General features: G+C 35.3%; 2 long non-coding RNA genes across 3 annotated transcripts in view; one reads left to right on the plus strand and one right to left on the minus strand.

Moving 5' to 3' along the window:
* LOC125925524 (uncharacterized) overlaps window positions 1-26418 on the minus strand; it is a 401134-nt gene that overhangs the window by 316519 nt on the left and 58197 nt on the right. The window lies entirely within an intron of this gene.
* Window positions 10594-26418, plus strand: part of LOC125925526 (uncharacterized) — a 38946-nt gene continuing 23121 nt past the window's right edge. The window contains exons 1-2 of the long non-coding RNA XR_007458858.1: window positions 10594-10728; window positions 17999-18059. This is a non-coding gene — a long non-coding RNA (uncharacterized LOC125925526). The remainder of the gene's footprint in view (window positions 10729-17998; window positions 18060-26418) is intronic.

Here is a 26418-nt window from a genome sequence, read left to right on the forward strand (position 1 = left end):
ATGTGAAATAAGCCAGACACAGAAGGACAAATACTGCATGATTTTATTTATTTATTTATTTATTTATTTATTTATTTATGACAGTAAATGAGCAGGAAAGGGACAGAGGGAGAAAGAGAGAGAAGAATCTTAAGCAGGCTCCATACTCAGCGTGGAGCCCAGTGCAAGGCTCAATCCCACAACCCTGGGATAATGACCTGAGCTGAAATCAAGAGTGGGACACTCAACCAGCTAAGCCACCCAGGTGCCCCTGCATGATTCCATTTATACAAGATGTCTACAGTAGATAAACTCAAGGAATAGAAAGTGGAAAGATGGTTGCCAGGGACTGAATGGGAGCGGGATATGGGGAATTTGGTATACAATGGATATAGAGTTTCAGTCATGCAAGATGAAAAAATTCTAGAGACTGGCTCCACAAAAATGTGCATATAGTTAACAATACTATAATATACACTTAATAATTTAATAAGTTAGATTTCATGTTATATGTTTTTACTACAATAAAAAATATTGCAATCATATAAGTATGATCTTTGTCCACAACAAAATTAAACTAGAATTCAATAACATGAAGTTATCCTGCAAATCCCATATACATGAAACTAAAACACCATACTTTTTAATACCCTTTTTGTCAAAGAAAAAATTACAAGGGAAATAAGAATATATTTCAAACTGAAAGAAGATAAAAACACAAGGGTATTAGATCCAGTTCCAATCAGTAGCTAGAAATCACAACATACTGAATAGAGAAAATTTAATGCAAAGAATTATTAACTAGCAAGAGATGATTAACTGTAGAATATGAGACTAGCCAATGCAGAAACCATCTCCTATTTGTAAGCTGAGGGAGAATACACCAAGGAAGAGCTTAAAATTGGAAAGAAATCCACCTCCCCTAAAACTAGTATAAGTTTAAGACTTTGTTGGAGAGAATATAAATGCTATAGGAAGCTGCAACCTGCCTGTGACAAACAAATTTGCAAGAGGTTGAATCCACAGCTAGTCAGTAAGAAGAGCCACTGAGTGTCTAAGAAGCTCAACAGAGAGTGCAGGTAGACTACAGCTATTCTATCAGGATTACCTGCATAAGGACAATAAAAGGAGTTGAATTAGTGTTGGCTGGCTAGAGCTGGTGCTAAGAAAGAGCTTATATGATGGCCAAGAAATTTACTGTAGAGTATTATGGGGCCAGAGTTGATCCACTATCAGCAGACCAAGAGAAGTTCACTGTAGCGATGGAGTATCTCATCTTCTTTGCAGAAAGTGTCCCCCATTGTGTGCTGGCAGTATGGAGTTGTTCCACTAGAAACAACCCACATGAATGCTGGAAAATTCACTGATGGTTGGCCATTGTCAGGCCTCCCTCATATCATTGGTTGCTATGGGAGAAAAATAAAATCATACCAGAATGAAGACTATTTCTTTTTTGTCTTTTAGTGTTCTACTAGAACCCACTACTGACAAAGCTAACACTGTGCCAACTCATCAAAGGTAAATTTTTACAGGGCTCATCTTCAGTTTCCCAAAAAAGAACAAAGAACGGTGGATACAAAATGAGAAACAATAAATTAATAAACAGCATAATATATCAAAATTTGTGGACTATAGCAAAAACCAGAATTTAAAAAGGTATTTACAATGAAAAAAGAGCATATATTAGAAAAGAGAGCAAGGTTTCAAATCAGTGATGTAATCTTCCATATTAAAAACAAGAGCAAGTTAGGGCACTTGGGTGGCTCAACACCCAAGCATCTGGCTCTTGACTTCAGCTCAGGTCATGATCTCATGGCTTGTGGGTTCAAGCCCCACATCCAACTCTCTGCTCTCAGTGCAGAACCAGCTCTGGATCCTCTGTCTCTCCCCCACTTGCACTCTCTGTCAAAAATAAATAAACATTTAAAAAAAGAGCAAATTAAACCAAAGTAAGCACAAAAAAGGGCACAAATAAAATAAGCATGGAAATCAGTGAAATAAAAAATAGAGATAAAATGGGAAAATTGATAAAACCAAAAATTATCTCTTTGTAAGTATCAATATAATTAATCAACTAGCCAGACTGAACACAAAAGAATATCAGAAATCAAAGAAGAACACTACTACATATCCTACAGAAATTAAAAAGATAATAAGAAAATATTATAAATACAGTCCTATATCTATAATAAAATATAATTCATAGTTCTAAAAACCTTCCACCAAGAAAACCCTACAACTAAATGATTTCACTGGTAAATTAAAAAAAAAAATTTATTGACACCAAGAATTCTACACTAATGTTCAGAAAATGCTTGAAGAGAAGGGAATATTACCCAACTCCTTTATGAGATAATCAGCAACTTGATATCAAAAAATAACAAATACATTACAAAAAAGAAAACCAAACCTGAATATCCCCCCTGAACATAGGCACAACAATTGTTAATTTAAGAAAAGCAAATTAAGAAACACACAATACGGTAACATATCATAATCAACTAGCTTTATCTTGGCTTTATCCCAGGAAAGTAGGCTAGTTTTACATTTGAAACTCAATCCGTGTAACTATCTCATTGTTTATAAGAATTAAAAAAAAAAAAACACACTATATGATCATATCAATAGATGCAGAGAAAACATTTGACAAATTTCAACACCCATTCATGACAAAAACTCTCAGCAAAATAAAAGTAGAAAAAAATCTCCTCAAGTTAGAAGAGAACATTTAAATAGTTTTTACTATAGCTAATTTAATACTTACTGATGAAAAACTAAAAGCTTTCTCTCAAAGACCAGTACCCATTCATAATAAAAACTCTCAGCAAACTAAAAGTTGAAAGAAACTTTGTCATTCTGAAAAGAACTACAAAAATCCTACTGCTGACCTTATACTGAATGGTAAAAGAGTAAAAGACCATAAACAAGGCAAGCATTATGGCTCTCACCCATTCTTTTGAACACTGCACTGGTAGCTCTAGCCAGAGCCAAAGGCAAGGAAAAGAAACAAAAGACAAACAAAAGTAAAAACTTCTGTATTAACAGATGCCATAATTGTTTATGCTGAAAATCCTAAATAACCTACCAAAAACTTACTAGAATTAATATGTGAATTAGCAAGATCACAGTATAAGAGCAATAGTGAAAAACAAAACAAAGAAAACATACACACAAAAACACTTCTATCTTAAAAATCAAAATATTTCAAGAACATAAAATATAAATTATGGATTAAATTGAAGCAAATACTTGCACCTCCTCTGAAAATTATAAATAAATGCTGAGACAAATTAAAGAAAACTTAATAAATGGAGATATGTGCTATGTTTATTGATTTAAAAAAAACATGATATTGCCCCCAGATTGATTCTACCAAAGTGTCTCCTCAAATTGATCAGTAGATTTATTTGTTGAAATTGGCAATCCCAATCCAAATTCTAATAGGTTTATTCATTGAAATTGGCAATTTAATTCTAAATTTATGCAGAAATTCAAAAGAATCTTGAATAGTTAAAAACAATTTTGATAAAGAATAACAAATTTGGAAGACTTAAACTATCTGATTTCAAGACTTACTTTACTTGTATAAAGGTAGACATACAGACCCATGGGCCAGAATGGAAAGAAGAGATATAAACACATATATAACCAACTGGTTTACAACAAATATGTCAAGGTAATTCCATGAGGAAAGGATAGTCTTTCCAACAAATGCTACATAAACAATTGGATATTCATATGCAAAACAAACAAACCAACCTTCCTTATCTCATACAATGTAGAAAAGTTAAATTCTAAATTCACACTACCTCTAAATCACAGAGCTAACTTCTAGAATGAAACAGAAAATCCTTGTGACCTTGAGTTAAAGATTTCTCAGATAGAAATAAAAAGCATAAATGTTAAAAAAAAAATGCTAAATTGGACTTCACCAAAAATGTTAAAAATTGCTCTTCAGAGACATCATGTAAAAAATAAAAGGGCAGGTTACATACTGATAGTATTTTCAAAATATGTGTCTGATAAAGGACTTGCATATGGCATATATAAAGAATACTTTCAAATCTACAATTTAAAAAAATAAATTACAGCTGAAAAATGAGGAAAGATTGGACAAATTCATCAAAGGAGATATGCAAATGGAAGATAAGCATACATAAAGACACTAACTGTCAATAATGATTAGGCAAATGGAAATTAAAAACACAATGACATATCACTACACACTCACTAAAAGACTGACAATTTCAAGTGCTGAAGAGGATATAAAGCAACTGAAAATTACATGTATTGCTAGTGGAAATGCAAAATACTCATCCACTTTAGAAAATACTGACAATTTCTCATGGCCCAACTCCATGTCTCTACTCCTAGGTTTACTTCTATATATATAAATCCTTAAATCCTGATGGGGGTGGTAGTTAACCAACTGAATCTGTCAAAACTTATCAAATCATACTCTTAAAGTTGGTATATTTTTGTATGTATATTACATGTCAATAAAAGCTAATTAAGTTAAAAAATCAGAGCAGCCCAAAGCCTCATCACCTCCTATTTATTTTTATATTCCCAAAAGGAACCAAGTGAGAGGCATCCTTTTGATTCTTTTCCTCTTGAGTAATAAAGTTCTTGGTGTTCTGATGTTGGGTTAAATCTTAAGGTGTCTCTGACATGTTTCGATTACACATTCTACTTCAAACTCCTGTGGCCTTACAGAAACAAAAGGAGCTGTTAGGGTACAAACAGACACTCAATAGTTAATATGATTATTATTTTTTTAATTTTTGTTTTAATTCTTTATTTATTTTTGAGAGAGAGACAGAGTGTGAGAAGGGGAGGAGCAGAGAGAGAGGAAGATACAGAATCCGAAGCGGGTTACAGGCACTGAGTTGTCAGCACAGAGCCTGACGTGGGGCTTGAACTCACGAACTGTGAGAGAAAGTCTGATGCTTGTGACTGAGCCACCCAGGTGCCCCAATAGTTAATATGATTACTATTATCTACGGTAACGTTTCAAAATGAATGTTGCAAGGAAATGCTACAAACTGGTAGACTGAAAATGTATCATCATAAATAGTGTTTTAAAAAGTAGTATCAATTGTTTCTTTGTTAGAATACATAATCGTCAGTCATTGGTTTCCCTGAAAAAGCATTAACTTTCAAGTTATTTTCCCTCTTTTTCACTGGGGATGCTTGAAATTTTATTCTGTTGATTAACTGAGAAATCTAATCTCAATATCTACCAAAGCCTAGAATTGTTCATGCTAGAAAATCCTCCAAATTACAGATATTTTTCCTGCCATGCTTATTAAGCATTATATTTAATTTGTTTTTGTGTTTGTATAAGATTTCAAATCACGTACTGGTATTTGGATTTTCTGTGATTTGAAAATAACCTGTAATTAAATCACTTTTGAGTTTAAATAATAATCAGCAAGACTACATAGGATAAGCTACATAGAATTCAGTCTCTTAAAAATTGTGTTAAAATAAAATCACACAGAATTCATTAAAAAAAAACTAGAGTATATTACATCAGAAATCCTATTTCTGTCATTTTTCTAATATAAAAAGGGGAGTAATTCTGAGACTAACTGAAAATGCATACTGAATGAAAACACTTACCTATGAAATTAGGTATTTTCAATTCAGATCTCTATTTGGATAATATGTTTTCCATATTCACACACATTATAATCTTGTAAATATTTTGTGCCCAAGTTTGCGTCTTCATGAAGAAAAATAATGAGTTATGAAGAGAAATAAAACAGATCTTATTACTCCCCGGTTTGGTGTTTCAACGATCAGCTTATCTCTTCCTCTTAAATGTCTGGCTGCATTTTGGTATAGAAAGTTCAGTATCAAGGGAATATATGGGGCTAAAGCTGTACACAGATGTTCACATTTTAACTGTAGTTTGGTTCCCATACTAAGGGTCTTGTCCTCACTTTCCTACTTGCACACTAATTTGTTCAAATCCTGCCTTTTGAGCAGTATTATCTACATTCATCATATTTATAGCCCCCTGACTGAGAAATCCTTTGTCACTGTACCCAGCCCTATTGCCATACTTGTACCTTGGCCTGACTTGCCATGTGGAACACCAGAGGTTCACTTAGGGAAGGGAGCTCATTGTTTGAATGGACCACATCAGACCCGAGAGAAAAGGATCCCTGTGACCATACAGAATTGGCTCATCAGAGGAAGAGCAGAGATGTGGAGCTGCATGAGAGAGAGAGAGAGAGAGAGAGAGAGAGAGAGAGAGAGAGAGAGATTGAGAGGAGAGGTGAATTATTTTGTAGTGGAAACAAAGCCAAATGGATTGATAGGGTTCAGGAGCCAGCAGGAAGGTATTGCTGAAGTACAAGCAAGTGATGTCTAAGATTGATGGTGTTGAATTGGGCAAAGCTGCCTGAAACAACAGTGATATTTTCTTTATTTCTCTTGGGGAGGTAACAGGGTCAAGACCTAAACATTGTATATGAACCATTTGGCCATTTTAAACAAATCAACACTCTCAAATCATATCCCGCCCTACCCTAAGGTTCATCTGCCCTGTGTAATCCTTCGGTTACAAAAAAGCACTTCAGAACAAAAACTCAGGCCAGTTGTGAAGACTTCTTTCACCAAGGCCCAGCCTCCAGGCTAAATGGGAGAGTTCTGCCAGCCATCAAACTTAACAGCCTTGAAACATATGCAACATTTCTCTAAGCAAATTGGTTCCTTAATATGGTAAAATGTGCGGTACCCAAGGGGAAATGCTGGTGATCTCATAGCCCAAAACTCATGGAGTCACAGCACTGTATTCCTGAAAAGCACTCATACTTTCCACTTTGATAAAACCAGAAGCAAATACGAGAGTCAGTAGGTTTTGACATCCATTGTTCATTCTCGCTGAACTTTTTCTCTTATATAGCAGAGCACAGTGGTTTAATTCATAGCTTATGAGATTTTAAAAATATAAACCATTCAAATTTTTTCTATATTAATCAGTGGTTTCTAAAGATCCACAGGGATAAATAAACCTTGCAAGCTGGCAGGTTTTTTTTTTTTTTTTTTTTTTTTTTTTTTTTTTTTTTTTTTTTTTTTGTGGCATAACCACTGGTAGTTATAAACAGTAAACAAAACATAGTAACCATTTTAAGCACAAGAGATTGCTGTATCACAGGGGGCATAAATCATTAGCTTAATAATTTCAGCAGCAGTGTCTCCAAAGCAAAATTAAGCCAACAGTTCCCCCTGTGGCAATAATGAAGTACTGTAATGTTAAAGGGGGGAGGGGGGGAAGCAACCAAGAGAAGGCATTATTGTGCCTTGGAAATGATTGAAAATCCAAGTTCGATAAGTAACTGTAGAACTCTTGTCTCTGTCTCGATCTTTTGAGAGATGGGAGAGGGGTTGCCTCCAAACCCCACATCTACTCTTGTAGACAGTTTGACAAGCACAAATGCACTTTCATTAAAGCCCCCAATGGCTAGGATGTGCTGTAGGTAGGGCATGAATGTGATGACATATTACCATTGAGAAGATGACAAATTTCTCTCAGTTGCATAGGCAGACATTATTCACAGACTTAGAGCCAAAAGAATGTGAGGCCCAGGATAGGACAGAGACATGACCAAGCTCCTCTCTCAGGGGCTCTCAAGCTACATACAAATAATCTGAAAGAAAACACCTTCCAATTCTGAGCTGGCCCACTGGACCTAGCCACAGAGTTAAGCCATCCTGCCCACCCCACCTCCCCATGAATTTTCCCAAGTGCCAAAGTTCATTTTTTTTAACTGGCTAATGATTTGTTCATTTTGGAAAAGTGTACTTGGCTATGGGACATTATCAAACAAGAGGGATCAAGAAGGTCTCTGTTGTGTTAATACTATAGAACCTTCATTTTTCACCTTGATTTTTTCATCCATTTTATGAAATTAGTATAATCTTGTCATTATCCTTAAAAAAGAAAGCTCTGATTGAAGACAGTTTTCTTTCCCTCAATAATACCATTTCTTTAAGGTAGCACTTTACCTACTAACAACATTCCCTATGTTTTTGGAGCACCTGTTATGGACACAATGATTTCTTAAGAATATATTTGGTTTTAAAAATTATATGATTCACTCAAGGAGAAGCTGTATTATTTGCACAAAGTTAAGTACCAGGTTGACTATTTTACTCAGAGGATTGAGGTGGTGATTTGTTTGACAATATAGGGATATAGATTAAACTAGACTGTATAGGGTCAGAATCCCCTTTATGGGACGGACACACTGAAGCACTTTAGAAGTGCTTGATAAATGTTTTTTTCCCCCTCATTTTTGTTATACTTTGTTTTCAACTATGACACTTCAGACAAAGTCGTCTTAAAGAATCCAATGACTTTTTTCAGATTTATTTATAGATATACTTTACTTTGGATACCCACGCTCTCTTTTATTAATCTGAAATGAGAAAACTGGAAGGAGTGATGGCTTTCTCTGCAGCTATTGAAAAAAATATTTTTTTCACCTTTTAAATAAATTACTACATTTTTTCAGTTCTCTGTAAAAAAGAGAGAGAGAGAGAGAGAGAGAGAGAGAGAGAGAGACATCTAGCACAATCCCTATATCATATATTGTAAGTGTGACATTGTAAGTATGGCATGGAAGTAACCTTGAGTGCACAGTAGTGAATAGTGCATTTCACTAAAGGTCAAAAAGGTCAAAGCTGGATCCTAAGTAAAACTGTGAGAGAAATGTGTTTGTCTTTATTGCTCCTTTCTCCCTTTTCCAGGATCTCCCTTCTTAGCTCCTCAGTGTTCCACCTGACCTTTTCAAGCACTCCACTGATTAATGCCACCATTCTTATTTAAATTTGGTGGCTTCCAAGGTTCTTCATACTTAAGGCTAATAATAGGATAAACACAAAAGGAGGATTTCACACACCTAACTCCAGTAGCCAGAGGTAAGCCTATCTGACACAAAGTGCAAGAAAAAGCTAAGAAGGAACCTACCCAAAGTCAGCTAATCAGAATGGATTGCTAAAACTTTACTGTAATAGGCCACAAAGGTCCCCCAACCTGAATAAGCATCAAAATTGACCAGCAGTATCCAGAGAATGGAAGATCATATTTGAAATCATGTGTCTGATAAGAATCTAGTATCCAAATATACAAAGAAATCTTACAACTCAACAATAAAAAAGCAATTAACCTAATTTAAAAATGGGCAAAGGATTTGAATAGACAGTTATCCAAAGCAGTTACACAACTTACAAATAAGCACTTGAAATGATGTTCAACATCGTTAGTCATTCGAAAATAATATGCAAATCTAAACCACAATGAGGTGCCCACTTGACACCCACTAGGAAGGCAATAATCAAAAGATACACAGCAGCAAATGTTGAGGAGGGTGTGAAGAAATTTCAGTTTTCGAAACTTACTGGTGGGAATGTAAATGTTGCAACTGCTTTGGAAAAACTGTTTGGCTGTTTCTCAAAAAGTTAAACATAGGGGCGCCTGGGTGGCTCAGTCGGTTAAGCGGCCGACTTCAGCTCAGGTCATGATCTCGCGGTCCGTGAGTTCAAGCCCCGCGTCAGGCTCTGGGCTGACAGCTCAGAGCCTGGAGCCTGCTTCGGATTCTGTGTCTCCCTCTCTCTGACCCTCCCCTGTTCATGCTCTGTCTCTCTCTGTCTCAAAAATAAATAAATGTTAAAAAAAAATTAAAAAAAAAAAAAAAAAGTTAAACATAGAGTTACCATATGTCCCAGCAATTCCACTCCTAGATATATGTCCAGCAAAAACTTGTACACAAATTTTCAAAGCACCATTATTCGTAATAAGAGTGGAAACAAGTCAGATGTATATCAACTGATGAATGGATAAACAAAATATGGTGTATCTATGATGGAATAAAATCCAAAAATGGAAATGAAGCATTGGGACATGCCACAACATGGATGAACTTTAAGGCATGCTAAGTGAAAGAAATCATACATAGGACACCACATAATGTATGTCCCATTTATGTGAATTTCTCAGGACAAGTGAATCCATAATGACAGAAAGTACATTAGTAGTTTCCAAGGGGCTGAAAGGAAGAGATAACACAGTGGGGCTGCTAACTGTACAGTTTCTTTTGGGGGTAATGAATTAACTGGGAATGACAGTTGCATAACCTTATGGATATGCTTTAAAAAAAGTGAAATGTACACCTTTAAAAGATGAAATTTATGGTGGGTGCACTGTATCTCAATTTTGTTTAAGTAATAAAGGAAAAGCATTAGTTGCCATTTCTGTTTCAACCTACCTCGACAAAGCTAGTAATTCCCCTTTCCTCTTACTTTGATTCAGTGCAAAACAGGGTTTTAATTAGATAATATCTTTATTTCCTGCTGTGTCTAGAAATGCCTCAGATCCCTAAAAAGTCAAATTGGCCATAGGTTCTTATACAGAGATTACAGAAAACAATCTGAATGGTATGTACCCCTGTACTCAACCACCTATTCCTAATTTCAGTGGCCATCTTTCTGGGAATACACCCCAACAATCTCCCTTCTCTTACTCTCCTTGATTTTTCTTCAGAGGATTTATAAAAATGAGACAAATCATGTATCCATTTCTTGTTTGTTGCTTGCAGCCTATCTTCTCCTCTAGAATGTAAGCCCCATAAACCAGGAAGTTGGTTTTGTTCACTGTTGTATCCCGACCACCTGGAACAATGCCTGGCACAGAGCAAGGAAAGCACTGAAGAAATGTTTTTGAGTGAGAAAATTGGAGTAAGTTTCTTTTTTCCTCATCAGATGATGAGGAAGAATAAAAATGGTAGAGGCATCCAATACTCAAAGTCAAGAACATCAAGTCCTCCCTTAAGCCTACAGCTTCCCTTTCTCATGGTGATGGACCACATGGTCCATATCCCTGTGGACCTCACCACTGAGCTCTGAGGGACCCCTGTACCCTAGGGCTCCAAATGTCAGCATCCTTGCCTTCATCTTCTGCTTTCTGTGTCTGCTTCCCTCAAAGATAATCCTCAAGTGTTTCTGAACCTAATCTAAACACCTAACCCCTATTCCCAATTGAACTATTTGCTTGATAGTTTGTCTTGGGAATCTAAGGTCTGACCTGGAAATAAATTCTGACTGCTACTGTTCTTGTGGTCAAACCAAAAGGCCAAAGGTCTTTCCCCTTTCTACTACTGTGCATTCAAAAGTCATATTTTGGCCAAACAAAACATTCTGTTATGAAATATGAGGGGTATGTAAGTCATAGACTTTGGCCTTAGGAAGAAGCTAAACTTGTCACAGAGATCCTCTCAAAATAAAACAAAACTAAACTAAAACAAAACAAACAAAAAAACCCTCTTTGGCTTCATTTTTGATGGTACACTTGTTTTGCCCTAGTTTTATCTTAGGATTTATTTTTAAATGTGACATTGTACAGACCTATGTTGAATTATTCCAGATCATCCATTTCATTTATAGCTAGCTGCCTTTTTATACTTCCGCTGCCATGATGTATTAGGTAGAAGTCTTTAATTGTCTTTCAGAAAGTAGGATTCAAAGTAAATTACACACATTTATTTCAAAAAATTAACTGTTCAATCATTTTTAACATACAATTCTCTCACTAGAATCTAACAAGTCAAAGCCCCTGATATTGCTCTCAGGGCCATTAAGACAAAGGGTGGGAACTGCTCCCACCTTTCCACCAGCTCCTTATAGGCTGACTATTCAGAGCTGTCATATGACTCGTTTCTAGTTTAAACTCCATTTCAGTATGATTTCAACTGAACAGAAATATTGGAGGGGAGTGTGGGCAGATTGATGTTTGCCTTCGTCACCCCTCCTCCCCCCGTGATGGCCCTGATGACAACACACATCTGGATGTTTTGAAGCATCTCAGTGATTGATTTGATTTTTCCACTCTTCACCTAGACTTTTGGCATTGCCTAGACAAAGCTATCTCACTTTGGGCTTTAGTCCCCAACTTGCTTCCAACTGCAGGCTACTACACTCTGCTTCACCTTTCTTCTTGGCTACACGCAGCCCGGCCTCAGTATGCTTTCTCCCCCCATATGTCATCCCAGCCCAACTGAGCACCAAACTTCCCTCGGCTCCCTGTCCAAGACACACTTCTTCCATGAATCCTGCTCAGGGATTCGTAGTCACGAGTCGCTGTGTGTCTAATGACTCACTTAGAGCTTTACAGGCCATAGCAATGGGTGAAACTGGTATCATTAGAAATGCCAGCCCCCCATCCAGCAATCAAGGAGCATTTATTGAGTGCTTCCTTTATGCTTAGCATACAACCAGGTCCTGAGCATCTAAATTATGGAAATCCACTCTGTAATCTTACCTCCTCCCACGGTGAGCCATGTGGAACAATCCCACTTCCTTTAGCCAATGCTGACTGGAATGTCTATTTCTTCAAAGGCTATTGTGAAGATGTGTTAGGGATTACAAGGATAAAAAGCATGCATCCCCTGCCCTCGGACCAGTTTCACAATACATATGAGATTCTAAATTATGAAAAAACTGAAATTGTGGGATTAAAGAAATGTTTATACCAATTTTGAACTGAGGAGACATTCCAATTTATTTAATTCTTGCAGAATTGCATAATTTGAAAACTGACTTAATTGCAATCTGTTTCTGTTATCACTATCACCTACAACACCAGTGAAAAGAAACACAAACCCTTCTTTGTCAGTATAATGAGAACCATTCTTGATTCCTTACATCGGAACTTCTAAGACTGACTTTTGGTTCCATAATCTAAGCAAGCACTGTTATTATCATTTCAAATCTCATTTTCTGTATCTTTTCACAATGCTGTCCAAGTTCATTACATGGTGCTGCTAAAGCTAATGCTGAAAACAAACCCAAAACCAATAACTACTGAGTAGCAGTAAGATAGGATAAAGCACCACAGAGGAAAAAAAATCCACCAACATTAAATTAGGAAAGAGCCCTCAGTGATGTCAAAAGTGACTTCAAAGAAAATATACACTAAAATAATTATAAAATTTGTAAGTAAGTTCCAAAGATGCATTCCCCCTTTGGGAAAGTTCGTTTTGAATTATTTGAGTTTTAAGTTGTACAAAGTCTCCAGGAATAACATTTCTCTCATATGAAAAGCAAGTACCCTGTACTTAAATTTTATTTCCCACTGATCTACCTTACAATCCCCACAGTTTAGTTAGAAAAATCCCTTTATTATTCCACACATCCTCTGCCAAGGAAACCAGTATTATTCCTTTCACTATTTCTTTTATTATGCTCCTCTTCCTGTTTTAAATATCTTCACTCTTCCTACCCACTAATCCAAATATACAGCCCAGCTTCAAAGGCCCACTCAAGCCCCACCTCATCTGCAAAGTTGCACCTAACTTAGTAGAGTCATAGGATTTTATATTTGGAATGGAACTTGGAGATTATCTAGTTCAAATATTTTCCAACTGTGCAACATAGAGACATTTAGGAGCCTTTTAAAAAGAGTCAGAAATGGGAAGAGAAGTGTAAGTGGGCAGCTGAGTCCTGGGGCTCTCACCCTCTGATCCAGCACTGCCTTCAGCATTGGGATTATTTTACCTTTCCAAGAAAGAGATTCCAGAGCTTTGGGGGGCAGGAAACTCCACAGTCTAACATGGTAAATGAAGAAACTAAGGCTGTAAATTGAATGTCTCATCCTGGCTTACAAATAGTCTAGGGGCAAAAACAGGCGAAAATCCAAGGATCTTTGGACTCCCAGCCCAGCTACAATGATCTATTTTCTTTCTCAAATTTCCTATTGATGGTTCTTCAGTGTCTTCTGCTAGTTACATATTTGTGTATTGTCTGCCCCATGTGTTGAGGCTCTAGCTGCCTCGTGTTGAGATGTAATTTGTACACTTCTGTTCTTCTCTAAGCAGAGCACCAGGCTCAGAGAGTATGCTTGCTCTGTCCTTCCTTCCCAGAGGCATGGCCATTCCTGATTCATATATAAAATTGGACTAAGTAACGCTAAGAAATCAACCCTAAGGTATTGACTGAAATGCCATAAACCCCATCCTTGTTACAGAAACTCTCTTCGGGGAGCCTGGGTGGCTCAGTCGGTTGGACATCTGACTTTAGCTCAGGTCATGATCTCACAGTTTGTGAGTTCAAGACCCACATTGGGCTCTGTGCTGACAGCTGAGAACCTGGAGCCTGCTTTGGATTGTGTGTTTCCCTCTCTCTCTGCCCCTCCCCTGCTCACACTGTCTATCTCTCTCTCTTTCAAAAATAAATAAACATTAAAACAAATCTTTACTAAAAACTCTTCTATTTCCAAACAATTCATTAAAGCTAGCATAAATGGTAGTTAGTACAGCCTTTTTTTCATAAAAAATTTTATGAATGTATCTGGCCTCATTTGTATTTTTACTGTCACTGTGTTTACAAATCTAGGCTCAATCAGTTAAACTCCTTGTTCTAAGTGGCACTATGTGTTTGACCTTGAGTCTCATTTTGGTGATCTTTTACAATTACAACAAGACACTTTAACAAGAAAAACTGGCCTCTACTCTTATAAAAAAATTGTAATTTTTTAAATAATTACAAACTTTCCTCAATTTTTCATCCTTTGTAAGCTTTTCATCCAGTTGCTGTTCTTATGATAAACGTCTTGAAAGGGTACAAGTGCAGATGTTACCTTTCTATCCTCTCCTCTCAGCTCCATCTTCAGTTTCTCTACTATTTACCCCTTAAACGAGGTTCTGCTGCCCCATCTCCCCGTCTTCCAAGTTCCATATGCTCTCTGCAACGTGTTAGACTCCAAATCGACTTTCCTAGGACTGTCTTCGCATCACTGCCTTTAGACCAGGGCAAGAGGAGCCCTCTTCTGGACTCCAGACTTTAGATACCTGCTCTGTCCTTTACAGGATGAGTAGTCTGCAGGCCCAGTAGGATGTGCTCACCTGGAGCCTGTGGCCTCCCATTTAAACTACACTCTGAGTACTCAGCACCACAAAATTCCTACCTAAATCTGGCTGAATCTGTCTCCAGGACCTGAGTGCCTTCTTGAATTTGGGCCCGCATTTCTGATGTAACCCAAGGAACTAGGGATGGCCAAGGAATGGTTGTTTGTGAGAAGGGGGATTTAGGCAGTGAGGGTGTGGACAGGGCTTAAGCTTACAAGCTGGAGCTTCCCAGAAGTGCACCTGAAGCCCAGGCTATATGGATAGGGCCAGGGTGGCAAGAAACAGGTATGGAGGCTCTTCCTAGGCCACGGCCACCACATTTTAGCACAGAAAATCCTAACGCAAACCTAGTCATCAAGGCAATTTTGTCACAAGGTAGTTATGTGGGTAAACTACGTTTAACAGTTTGTGGCTTGATTTATAACTTTTAAATATTTAACATATGGAGTGCGGTCTTCCGTTTTCACTCTTACCCGAGGACCTACCAATCTTAGAGGAAAATGAGTCTTGTCTATCCAAACCCAGATTAATTTCTGAATTCATATTAGTCTTCTTTTTAAAGGTGCACATGCAACTTAAAATATCAAAAGCTAAGTTAATGTTTTCCTTCTCATCTGAGACCTCTTATCCATGTTTGTATCTTTTCTTAGTTAATAGAATTAATTATCCTCTCAGTTACCAGCTAAAGGTCTTGGAGCCATCTTCAACTTTCTTCTTCTCCAACTTCAGGATTTTTTCAGAGATAAGATATATCTTATGGCTAAAACACCTGACTCCATCTTCTTTCAAGCCCCATCTTTCCACTGATTCATTATAATATCCATTCAACTGCCCTCTCTGTTTCTGTCCCTCCCTCCTTAATTCACTGACATTTCCACTAGAATGATTACATTCATTACCTGTCCCCCATCCCTGCTCCATTTTCCATGGAGTAGAAAACAAATTCCTTTCCAGCTTCGAGTTCTTCACAATCCCAATCTACCCTTCCAACCTTATTTTCCATAATCATTCTTGTCTCTTGATCTTCCTACTCATCCACACAGCCATACACATATGCTTTATAATCTAGTCAATCCAGACTATTTGCTAATCCCAGATGATTGGTTAATTTACAAATTTGTCATAAACTTTCACAGAAATGCATATTTATTTAAGCTATTCCTTCCATCTGCACTGCTTTCTTTCTCCTTATACTTCTATAAAAATCCAATTAACTGCTCTAATGCCATTTATTCCATGAAGCTTTCCACAATTACTCTGCCAAAATTACTGTCTCTTATGCTCACGTAACATTTATTTATGCCACTATTACAATACTTACATTTTTTTGCAAGTTATGAATGGATGCCTTTGTATCCCTTAAATACAAGTTCCTTTTATGTAAGAACTAGTCTATACTCATTTCTGTGTATTCCTCATGCTTTGCATATTGTCTCACACATAGTAAGCGCTTTGTAAATGTTTGTTTAATTTCTAACCCAAATTTAAACAGAGACTGGTTTTAATAAAAAATTAAAAAAAAAACAAGTCACACACCATATTCACTCAGAGAAGACTATCAGAATGTCTTTGTTCTATTCCAACCCAGTGTGCGACCCTCATTTTCTCTATCAGGAAACTCTAAGATTTCTCTCTCCAAAATGGGTTTCACATCTCCTCTAAAAGCTGCAGTGGTGTGTCTGCAAAGCTTGTCAAGAAGCCCTGATGCAAGGCAGTGCGGAGCTGCAGGCACTATTACAAAGACAGGTAGAGTGTTCAATACAGAACCAGCCACCTGTGCGCCCTTGGTTTTCAGAGATGACTCACACATGCAGGCCACAGCTTCCCCCAAGTCACTTATCACCCTGTGCACAGTGCTCCTTGGATGGAGACCATCTGGGATCGCAGACTTTTCCAACCTTAGCTTGTCCAATTTTTCGATCACCTGCTCTGACATAAACCTGGTTTTGTTTCGCGTTTATAGTGTGTCTCCTGGGCAGTTTCTGGATCTGTTTCTGGCATTTTCCCTCAAATCATCTTGGGAATCACAGAATGAAGTTAGGGGAGCAAAAATATAAGTTGCTGTTTAATTTTCTGTTCTGGGATTTCCATATCCTGTTGGTTTTTAGGACCAGTGACAATAAAATGCTGTCTTTACTCAGTAAATATGTAGACGAAAACAAGTTAAGCCTATCAAATAGCTAGACAATAATGACAGTATTACAAACTACTTGACAGTTCAGAAGTGACTTTCATGTAATTTACCTAATTTAATTCTTATTATAATCCTGTGAGGTATGAGTCCTGTTTTATAGACCAAAAACAATGGTTCACAGATTTTTTTTTCTTTCTTGGGATCACAGAGCTAGTAAGGTATTGAAATAGGATACAAGTCTTCTAAGCCCAAATCCCATGATCTTAAGCATAGTATAACATATAGGAAATAGCCAAATAATTTAAAGAAACCATATCAGCTATCTTCCAGATAAATGATATGTTTTATTTATTTGAAGAGCTAAGAATTATTTAAAGCAGAGTAAACTTTCATTCACATATGTCACAAAGTGTGTTTGTGAAAAAGTACCAAAAAATGGAAAGAAAAGTCCAAATTGCAGTATTTTAAAGCAGTTTTATTATTGATAAACATGGCGTGTATGATAAACTAAAATGTAAATGGATAATAAGTTAAATAAGGGTCAGTAAAAGAGCAAGGATAATTTGTACCAGGTCTTTATTATCACCTTCAGTTACTAAAGTCAGTATTATAACAATTATTCAAATTATTTAATACATTCTATGTAAAGACTGTCATAGATTTTATACATGCTAAACAAAGCTTATTACAAGCTGTGCTGAGTTGTGCCTCACATAACAGGATGTTTGTCTTTCCTCAGCATAATTATTTATACTATTTCGAATATTGTTGCCCATTACGATGCACTAAAGAAACTGGTCTTTTTACAAGTCAATCAATCAATCTTAAGCCCAATTTTTAAAGACCGAAGTAATTGTCATGGTATTGATAGCAGTAACAGCATCAATTTCTGGTATTACCCTCTTGACTTTGGGCAATAGTTTTGTCATTTTATGCTTGTTTTATTTTTCTACATGTAATATCCACCATGAAGTATGATTTCTTTCCCCTGTGGGTGATAAGGAAGATTGAGGAGGAAATGGAAAATGACCAAGGTCAGTATATATATCCTCTGTTATTGCCTAAATTATCTGAGTAGCTATTGATGTCAATAATCTAATCAAATAGAGTGTTTTCACTTTCTTTCTACTTTATGGGAATTTACCCCATTTTAATTCTTGTTTTTTATACTTGAAGTTAATCTTAATTTGTTTTCAGTACATCTTCTTATCTAACATAAATACCTAAGGTTAAAATGGCCACTGATACTTGCGTTAGCAGCACGAAGTGTGTTTGTTGGCATTCAGTATTAAATACTGTACAATTGCCCTTATGATTTATTTTCACCCATAAATTGTTTAGACTTGTGTCTTCTGGTGTTTAAACATAGGTGGAGGGAATAGGCTATGTGTTTTTATTGATTTTTATTTTTATTTCATGATGATCAATGAACATCATCTACTAAAATACTGACTGGTATTTGTGGAGACTTCCCTTGTGTTCCAATACATGTTTAGTTTGTTTTGTTTTTTAATTTTTATTTTAACTTTCCAGGTTTGCTTTAAAAGACTGTGCATTGCCAAATTATACATGGTTCCGTATATGTTCATTAGATTGAGGTTGTTGTTCAAATACGTTCTAACTTTACTAATTTTTATTTGGTTTATCTATCAGTTTCTGAGAAAGTTGAGTTAAAATTTCTTACTATATTCCTTTTAGTGGTCTTACCTGTATATATAAACATGTAAATATAAAATATATAAAAATATATTTTACTTATTTGTGTGTGTGTGTATGTATGCATGTATATATATATATATATATGTGTGTGTGCGTATATATATATATGTGTATATATATGTGTGTATATATATATATATATTTATTTATTTATTTTTGAGAGGTGGGGAGGCAGAGAGAGAAGGTGAGAGAATCCCAAGCAGGCTCCATGCTGCCAGCGCAGAACCCAACACAGGGATCAAACTCATGAACTGTGAGAAAAAAACAAGAGTTGAACACTCAACTGACTGAGCCACCCAGGCACCCCTATTTATTTATATTTTTGAGACTATTTTCTAGATGTGTTGACATTGAAAATTATTCTATTTTCCTAGAGAAACATCACGTTTAACACTAAGTAATGAAAGAGAATGCTTTAAGCTTGCAAGTCTATTTATTTTGTCTGGTATTTATATTGCTACACCAGCTTTATTTTAATCAACATTTACCTGAGAGATTCTCTTTGTATCTTTCTACCTTCAGATTTTCTACACCATTATGTTTTAGAAATGTCTCCTTTAGAAAATATTTTTTGTTATTCATTCAAAATCAACATTTTTAAAAGGCAAGTTTAGATGATTTACATGTTTTGTACTCACTTATATTTTGGATGTATATTCTTTTTCTTTGCTTTTTATTTTCTCTTTTCTACCTCTACTAATTCAGTTTTAGTCATTTTCTTTCCTCCTCCTAATGGTTTATGTTAAATATTGTTTCTATTTTTTAGTTCTTGTTCTCAAAATTTTCACATGCATGCTTAAATTAAGTCTACATTAATATTAATTTTCTTGAACAATACAAAAAATATTTAATCTTTTACAAAATCTTTCCCCCTAAGTCTTCCATGTTTATGGTATTTAATTCTTTGGGTAAACACCTAGTAGTGCAATTGCTGGGTAGTTCTATTTTTAACTTTTTGAGGAACCTCTATACTGTTCTCCAGAGTGGCTGCAGAAGTTTGCATTCCTACCAACAGTGCAAGAAGGTTCCCCTTTCTCCACATCCTCACCAACACCTGCTGTTTCGTGTGTTGCTGATTTTAGTCATTCTGACAGGGGTGAGGTGATATCTCATTATAGTTTTGATTTGTATTTCCTTGACTATGAGTGATATTGAGCATCTTTTCATGTGTCTGTTAACCATACGTATACCTTCTTTGGAAAAATGTCTATTCATGTCTTCTGCCCATCTTTTAATTGTGTTATTTATTTTTGGGGTACTGAATTTTATAAGTTCTTTATATTTTTTGGATAACAACCTTTTATTAGATATGTCACTTGCAAATATCTTCTCCCATTCCTGGAAACAGTGCAAGTGTCCACAGACTGATTAATGGATTGCAAATAACCTGTTCTGTGAATGTTCCATAAGACGAGCAAACATTTCTAATAAATTTTAACTTGATAAACAAGCAATGTCTTGCAATATGAGTAGTATGTAATGCCAAACATCACATGATCACATCTGAGCCAATGGTACTTCTCTCTCTCTCTCTCTCACTCGCTCGCTGCAGGATTGTGGATGATCATCTCCCATGCTCTGATTCTAGGTCTCAGGCCACAGTGTTTGACATAAATCAGTGATTTTTCAGAATGTTGGAAGGTGCCCACAACTGGCACTAGTGTATTTTTTGCCACTTTATGGACAGTCCTTTGTTTTTTCATACAAAAGTAAGCTTAGGAATGCTTTGCTTCATTATAGGTCATTGGATAGGTTCCTTGTTAAAGTTACACGAAAAGTAAAAGATTCCATTGAGCCAATAGATAGCAGTGATTCCATTAGTGATAGTGGAAGTGATCCTACACAATGACCCTCCTCTCTTGTCTCCCTCACACCAGCCACAAAGATTTCCAAAGGTAAATTGAGGTTAATTTGTTTATTTTTCTTTATATTTTGTATCTTCTTTATTATTTTGTATTATTGTATTGTAATCATTTTTATATGAATATTTTTGGGTTGTGCAATGAATCATCTGAGTTTTCATGATTTCTTATGGGGAAATTCACTTTGATACACAAGTGCAAATAAACACAAATACAAGCATGATTCTGGGATAAATTATACTCCTAAACCAAGGTTTGGATAATTATATATAAATACATTATATACATATATATATATATATATATATATATATATATATATATATATTATGGACTATTACTCAGCCATGAAAAAGAATGCAATGGTGCCATTTGCAATGACATGGATGGAGCTACAGAGTATTATGTTAAGTGAAATAAGTCCCTCAGAGAAAGACAAATACAATATGATTGCATTCATATGTGGAATTTAAGAAACAAAACAAACAATATTCTCAAGAGTAGGCAAACCATTTTACACCCTCAATTTACATTTACATCTACATTACATTTTACAAATTAGCAGTTTGCATTCCTATTCCTACCACATCCTAACACTTGAAATTATCTGTCCTTTTGATTGCAGTCTCCGAATAGATGTGAAGTAGTAGCTCGTTTTGGTTTTGATTTGCATTTCCAAAACAAACAATATTTTTGAGCATCTTTTCAGGTACTTATTAGTCATTTGTATATCTTCTTTGAAGAAATCTCTACCCTTTACCCATTTTAATTGGATTATGTTTCTTTCTATAATTCATTTTGAAAATGTCTTTATAAATTCTACATACAAGGTCTTCATTAAATATATGATTTGCAAATGTTTTCCCCATATTGTGGATTGTTTTCTCACTTTCTTGGTAGTATGCTTAAAACAAAAGTTTTTAATTTTGATGAAAACAAATTCATTTATTTTTAATTTTGTTTCTTGTGCTTTTGTGTCATATCTAAGCATCCATTGTCAAATATGAAGATAAGATTTACCTCTATATTTTCTTCTATGAGTTTTATAGTTTTAGCTTCTACATTTAGATCTTTGATCCATTTTGAATTAATTTGTATATACAATGTGAGGTGAGGGTCTAAATCCATTCTTTTGCATGTAGCTATCCAATTATTATCATTTGTTGAAAAGACTTTTACATATATTGAATGGTCTTGAGATCCTATATGGAAATTAGTTGACCATAAATACATGGTTTAATGGTTTTATTTTAGTTTTCACTCAATTCCATTTATCTATATGTCTATCCTTATGTTAATACCACACTCTCTTCATTAACATTACTTTATATTAAAGTAAATTTTGAAACTGGGAAGTGTGAATCCTCCTATTATGTTGTTCTTTTTCAAGATTGTTTTGACTATTCTGGGTCACTTCAATTTCCATATGAATTTTAGGATAACTTGTCAATTTTTTGTAAAGAAGCCAGATGGGAGTTTGACATGGATTGCATTCACTCCAGATATACGTCATTTTGAAAGTATTGTTATCTAAAAACCATTGTCCTCCAACCCATGAACATGGAATGTCTTACCATTTATTTAGGTGTTTGTTTTTTTTTAACTTCTTTTATAGTTTTCTGAATGTAAGTTATATCCTTCTTTTGTTTATTTATGCTCTTTGATTGTAATGCAAATTTTAAAAAAATTCATATTTGGATTGATCATTCCTATTGCATAAAAATACAAATTGATTTTTGTCTATTGATCTTAAATCCTGCGGTTTTGCTGAACTTGTTTATTAACTCTAATAGCATATTCCAGATTTGATGGTGTTTTCTATATACAAGCTAGTGTCATTTGCAAATAGAGACAGTTTTACTTCTTCCTTTACCATCTGAGTGCCTTATATTTCTTTTTCTTTCCTAATTGCCATGGCTAGAACCTCCAGCACTGTGCTAAATAGAAGTGGTGACAGTGGACATCCTTGTCTTATTCCTGATCTCTAGAGGAAAGCTTTCAGAGTTTCACCACCAAGCATAATGTTAGCTGAGGTTTTCATTGACACCCTTTACCAGGTGGAGGAAGTTCATTTCTGTTCCTCATTTGTTGAATGTTTTTATCATGAAAGAGTGCTGAATTTTGTCAATTGCTTCTCTAACTTGTTTTTAAAACCCTCAAAATAATCACTATAATTTTAAGTGTTTTACAGTCAAGCATATTTATATTCATCCACTTGTTTATAAACGTATAAACTCACCACTGCTTCTTGTATTGCATTCTTTTTCTTTGGGCTTAATCTTGATGGTACTAATGGAGAAGATCTTTTAACAAATCTCTGTGAGTTGCAAGCTTACTCATTCTTTATCTGAGAATTTTTCTCTTTTATTCCCTTTTACTCTTGAATAATAATTATTTAATTGGATATATAGAGAGCTCCAGGTTAACATTTTGTTTCCCTCAGAATTTAAAAAATATCTTTCCACTGTCTTTTTGCTCCTCTTATTACTTATGAGAAGTTGTCATCATTCTAATTGATAACTTTATTTTCCTTTTTTGTTGTTTTTTAAGATTTTATCTTTTAAGTTGATATTCTACACAAAATTAAACTATGCTATGTCTCTATGTGAATTGGTTTTGTTTGTCTTACTTGGGAAATAGTATGCTTCTGCAACCTGAGAATTAAAGTCTTTCTTAAATTCTAAATAATTTTGTCTTTATTTCTTGAAGATTGTCACTCACCAAGTTCTCTTTATCTCTGTCCCATGCAAGTTCTTCCTAATAAAAGTATCTTGCAGCTTATCATGCTATTTCCCATGTCTCTTACCTTCTTTTTTTAAATTTTTAAATGTTTGTTTGTTTTTAAAATATAATTTATTGTCAGGTTGGCTAACATACAGCATGTACAATGTGCTCTTGGTTTTCAGGGTAGATTCCCATGGTTCATCACTTACATACAGCAGCCAGTGCTCATCCCAACAAGTGCGCTCCTCAATGCCCATCACCCATCTTCCCCTCTCCCCCACCCCCCATCAACCTTCAGTTTGTTCTCAGTATTTAAGAGTCTCTTACAGTTTGCCTCCCTCCTTCTCTCTTTGAAACTATTTTTCCCCTTCCCTTTCCCCCTGGTCTTAAGTTTCTCAAGTTCCACATATGAGTGAAAACATATGATAAATGTTTATTTATTTTTGAGAGAGAGAGAGAGTGTGTGAGAGAGTCCAGGGAGGGACAGAGAGAGAGGGAGACACAGAATCCAAATCAGGCTCCAGGCTCTGAGCTGTCAGCACAGAGCTCGATGCAGGGCTCAAACTTATGAACAATGAGATCATGACCTGAGTTGAAGTCAGGCACTTAACCAACTGAATCACTAAGGTGCCCTTCTCTAACTTCTTCATCATTTAAATTATTGATATCTATGCTTCATTCCAAGTGATTTCTTCAGAACTATAGTTACTAATTCTTTCTTCAGTTATATTCAGTTTTACATATCCATGGAAGGTATTGTTTTTGCAATCACTATATTTTTATTTCAGGTAGTCCCATTTTATTTTTCAACTTTTCTTTGTTTCATCAGCATCTATGATCTGCCATTATATCAGATTACTATTTCTTCTTCAACTATTTTAATATTATATTTAGAGAACTATGACCATACTTATTAATATCTTTCAAAGTATTCTATTAAATCATTTCTCAATATCTTAGAGTTATATTCTTTCACTTATCTTTACTAAGTAATTTATTTCTTCCTTTCACAGTACTTATCAGCAACTGACACAGCAGTATCCATATACCTGGTTATGTGTTTATTGTCTGCCCTCTTACAGAATATACATAGATTCTAGAAGGACAAGTTTGGTTTCTTGGGGGTTTTTTTGTTCTTTTGTTTGAGTATTTTTTTTAGTTTTTGGGTTTTTGTTGTTGTTGTTGTTTTTGCTGCTGCTGTGTCCCTAGTGCCTAAAAACATAAAAAGAATTAATCTGAAAGGCTAAAAGAATACCGTAATTTACACTTTTTCAAAAGTGAAAAAAACAGATGCATGTAAATAAAATTTGCTTATGTACACTATTTGAAGGATACATACACCCTCTATGTTGGAATATATATTCAAATATAAATATATATTTATTTTACTTATACTATATATTTAATATATTAAAGTTATATTAAACTACATTATAGATTTCAACATAAATGTGTACATACACACATAAACATACACACATAGAGAGAGATAGGGAGGGAGGGGGGAGGGGGGGAGAGAGAGAGAGGGAGAGAGAGAGAGAGATCCATCAGCTCATTATCTGATCCAGAAGTGCGGACTTATACATTTTATTGCTAAACATCTTAAGTTAAATATCAATGGAAGAAAAGTGGTCCTTCCTTTCAGTAATTTCTCCTAAGAACCTTCTATCTGCAGCCAATCCATAGAGGAAACACAAAGAGCCCTAAAAGAATCTCATTATCTGTGCCATTGCCAGTATCCTCTTAGAATATGGAAGACAGGGCTTGAGGGCAATGATCTCAGTGCAAGCCCAGGGAAGAGAATGTAGAGAAGGAGAATGTTAATGCAGTAAATATTCTGATAAACTAGCCCATGCTGTGTATGTCTCAAAATAAGAATTCAAATGAACATCAGGTTTTTAAGTTATCTGAAAGTTTATGTAAAGTGTTGGTGGTTGAAGAAAATAAACATTATTATACCTTAATATATCTTTCAGCTATAAGGTATGATTAAATCTTAGAGAAAAATGTTTTTGAAATAACCAGTTGTACTACCAAAACATTAAAACTTAAAAAATAATAACAGCAGAAGGAAGAAGGAAATGTAGAGATAGAGTTATTTTTAAATGATTTATTTTTGAGAGTGAGCACACAGGAGTGCAAGTGGGGGAGGACCAGAAAAAGGGGGAGAGAGAATCCTAGGCAGGCTCCACACTGAGCATGGCTCAATCCCACCACTGTGAGATCATGACCTGAGCTGATATCAAGAGGTGGACACTTAACTGACTAAGCCACCCAGGTGTCATGAGATAAAATTATTTTTAAATTTCTGATTGCTCCGAGAACATTACTTTTATTTAGCATTAATTAAGAAGCAGTAATTTTGAATAAATGGTAGGTTTTTGAGAAAGTTAAAGAAAACTCAGAGAAGAGGCACATTTTGTTAATCAGGTCACCCAGTTCAGTCACATGGATTATCAGTGGCATGTGGTGGAAAGAAGATAAAACATGGAAAAAACATTGGAGATGGAGGTCCACCATTTGCTAATTTGGGGGCTCAGTTATAAATATGTCACATAATATATCAGATCAATGTACTCCGCTTGAATCATGAAACAAATTAGGTAGATACTTGTACCTTTCTTCTTGTTTCTTCTCTTTTCTTATTTTCCTATGAATATATCAGCAATCTTTGCTACTCCTCCTTCAGTTTGATAACTTGGCTGCTGACATTAGCCAAAGAACAGCCAATCTATTATTTCATTCATCTGCTATAACCAAAGTCTAAATCAGAGTAAAATAATGCTTAAGCAATCAGAGTCTCTTCAGAGGCCATGTTTAATGAACAAAAATCCCTTTTTTGCATATCTCCTTTTCTACTTCATTTCCTATACATTTAATTAAGATATAATTAAGATACTTAAGCCACACTACAGTCAAGTCACACGAATTGTCTCTAGTGTCTGAGAAAATAACAACAGAAACAGTCAGAATGAGGAGTTCTTGGTTTTCATCCCAAAATGGATTTCCCTAGGTCACTTCTGTGACACTTCTATTTCTACAGATTTGTATTTTGTGGCTTTGTGTATTTTCATGGCTTTCTAAGTCA

Source organism: Panthera uncia, chromosome F1 (assembly GCF_023721935.1).
Source record: "Panthera uncia isolate 11264 chromosome F1, Puncia_PCG_1.0, whole genome shotgun sequence".
Taxonomy (NCBI): domain Eukaryota; kingdom Metazoa; phylum Chordata; class Mammalia; order Carnivora; family Felidae; genus Panthera; species Panthera uncia.